This window comes from Wasmannia auropunctata, unplaced genomic scaffold (assembly GCF_000956235.1).
Source record: "Wasmannia auropunctata unplaced genomic scaffold, wasmannia.A_1.0 LD316786.1, whole genome shotgun sequence".
In the NCBI taxonomy this organism is placed as follows: Eukaryota; Metazoa; Arthropoda; class Insecta; order Hymenoptera; family Formicidae; genus Wasmannia; species Wasmannia auropunctata.
In genome coordinates this window covers 23,841-27,502 of record NW_012046104.1, presented here as the reverse complement: position 1 = coordinate 27,502, position 3,662 = coordinate 23,841, and positions in this window count along the sequence as shown.

Genomic DNA, 3,662 nt, shown 5'->3' with positions numbered 1-3,662 from the left:
TTCCTCTTAATTTCAGAGGATGCCTCTTGAGGCCATGTACAAGAATAAAATCCTTTAAGATTTAACGGATCACTAATATTAAAATTATTTTTTTTTTGGGTGTACGTTACAATTTTTCACGGAGTTATCGTCAGCCAAAGTCGACCAATTTTTGCCCAAAATTTTTCTATGCCAGATTTTTCTATGCCAATTTTTTAAAACAATGTATATTTAGATATATAGAATTAGATTAAGTTAATAAACCTTCAGAATTTGATGAAAAATAACAATTATAAAGTAAAACAAGTTTTGAAAAACATGATACATTGACATTGACGCCGATTTTTTAAGACTTTAGATACTAATCACATAGTATGGATTATTAGGTAACAAAATTTAATCAAATTCCATTAATTACTTAAATATTACTAAATAAATATTAATGTATGCAAATAAAACTTATTTATATATTATACATTATATACAGAATAAAACATAATACAACTTAATATATTTACAGTATATACGGAATAAAATGTAATTTTTATACAAACATCTTCACTTAGAGTTACCCAAAATATCTTATGAGATATATTCTCTATTTGTAACAGAAATGTCTTGCAAAATGGCAATCTATTTTGGTTGGATAGTGTTCAATATCCGCACAACTTTCTATGCAATACTTTTCGATAATTCTGTAAAATCTGTGTGTAGTGGTGAGTCTATTATGGTTTTCTCATAATGTTTCTAAATTTCTATTCATTAATTATGTGTGCGAAAGAGTTAACACCAAGCTATTGTTTCTATATGTAATTTTTAAAAATAAATATAATTACATTATCAAATTAACACTATCAAATTAATTTATCTACCAAAAATTTATTTTCAACAAACATTTAAATGTTAAGTGATATTCTATTTTAAACTACTAAACTATTAAATTAAAAACACAATTCTATTTAACACATTTTAATTTTAGGCAAGTGCAGCAGTAAATTTAATAAATAAATTATTGTATTCCATTTAGAGTGTTGAAATTCGTAAAATCGTAAATTTTAAAATAAGTTTTTTTGATAATGTTACATTAAAACATTATCAAAATAAACATTAATTACATTTAAATAATCGGAGAGATATATGTATATGTATATTAAAAGTAATCAACTGTATTAATGCAGATTTCCCAATTTTCATTATAAATGATACATATGTCACTTAGGTTTTGCGGAAGAGGACTTTTCCAATTTGATTTCAAATTTCTTCACAAGGTACGTTATACTTATTATATAGACATATAATTACAAATAGTTCAGTTCTTTATAAATATTTAAATAAAAGAGAAATTTACACACTGGCATTTTTAATTTATCACCTATCTTGCGGCCGTTTTAATTATAATAATACGGGCACAAACAAATAAGTAAACTATGGTAGAATTAATAAAAAATAATTTAATATTAATCTATATATTGTATAACGTGTGTGTGTTTGTGTGATATACATAGTCTATCCCAAAAGTAATGAGACTATTTTTTGAAGACTCAATCAGAATTGTGGAAAGTGGATTTATTGGACAGGGCCTTTGGTACAGTACCTGACATTCTGTACCAAAGGCCCCGTCTAATGGAGTCATCCTCTGACAATTCTAATAGGGACGCCAAAAATAGTCTCATTACTTTTGAGACAGATCATGTAAAATACGTTATACAATACGTTATAAATATGATTCAACATCCCTTCATTCTAAATATTATGTACATACAAATTCTATTATATTTCTACGTAAATCTAACAGCGCTAAGGATTTTACATAATAAATTTTATTTAAATTAAATTTTTAATTATTTCTCGCAACGTGCTTTCCATTTTAATCACTTAAATTGTGTGTGAAATAGATAAACCTTTCCACAAAAGGAATACAAACGTATGTATCACTAATTAAACCTTATTTTATAAAATTTAATTTAAGAGGAGAGCCTGGTGTAACACGCTGAAAAATTAGGTGATTTTTTTGAAATTTTTTTTTAAGAAACTATACAATCAATCGTTTTGACCTCTATAGGGTAATTACTTATACTATTAAACTAACAAAAAAATATTTTTTTACCAGAAAAAAGTATTTATTATGCAAGGAATAATAACATTTATTGGCGCGTCAGTGGTGATGGCATGTTTGGCAACATGTAAAATAACTCAAAAAGTATTTATTCGATTGACTTGGACCTTTGTACATATCTACACAAATATTTCCCTAATAACTTGAACCACAGTTTATGATAATATTATTTAATTAAATAATTTTTATTGCAAATTTATAATTTATAATAAACACGAAAAATTTTTGTCAAAATCACTGCCTCCTTTTTCAAGTGTCGCGATTTTCACAATTTCGTATTATTTTCTTTAAAAATAGGTTTAGTTAATGTGTAAACTCTTAATAAACAATAATCTTTTTGGACTTTTTATTTCAGACAAACACAAGTGACGCTACATTGCACGCCGCCAAACACCATCACCGTCGACGCGTCGAATAAAAAGTTACTATTAATTGCATAATAAATACTTTTTTATTTTAATAAATACTTTGGCAAAAAAATATTTTTTGTTAGTTCAATAATATAAATTATAAAAAATTACCCTATAAAGTTCAAAAGGATTGATTGTATAGTTCCCTAAAAAAATATTCCAAAGGATCTACTCATTTTCAGCGTGTTACACCAGGCTTCCTCCTTAAATACCGTAATACCTATCGAAATGGACAGAAATGCTTTATAATTGTATATATTTATAATATTTATATATTAAATATTTATTGTATTTGTAATTATGACTTACATCTATCTTGATCAATTTTTTAAAATATAATGCAGGCTTATACAAAAATCTTAAAATAAAAAGTAAATGTGTCAAAAATAATATTTATATTTTTATTATATCAACATGTCCGTTTTATCTTAAAATAAGCATATTCATTATCTTATTTCAAAAAAGTGTGACAATTGTAATAAATTGATAACTTTAATATCCATAAGAGCCTTAATTGAAATTGTATACATATTACTGTTACCATTTCATACAATTTATACAACGAACTAGCCAGGAAAAGTTCAGTTTGATATATCAACGTCGTATGCAATGACAAAAAATATTCGAACAATTTTAAAGCCACTTCTAATAATCAGTTATGTGTTTGGTTTAAGAATTGCTAATTTACCTGCAACTCGCATAAAATTATGGATTAATCTTTTATATATGCTGCTAATTTGGATAGTTTACTACTATCTTTTAACATCTCCATTTGTAAATTCTGTTCAAAAATCATATCCAATTGACTACCACATATGCTATTCGTTGGAAATGTTTACAAGTTTATTGTCAATCGTGTTCGGTATTTATTATCACAAGGTAAGTAAATATATATGGTAATATACATATCTAACATTACTGTAGTAAGCAATTTCGAAAGTATATTCACAATTGCGATATTTAAAATAAAATATTAATACGGCATGCATTGATAAAATCTTCCAATCTAATAAAATTATTACTTACAAAATTTCTATAAAAGAATTTGCAAAACGAGCATCGCATTAAAAAATTATATTTTTGATAAATAAAATGCATTCGATATTAGATGCACTGTGTAATAAATGCAATTGAGTTTTTAAAAAAATAATTATTTA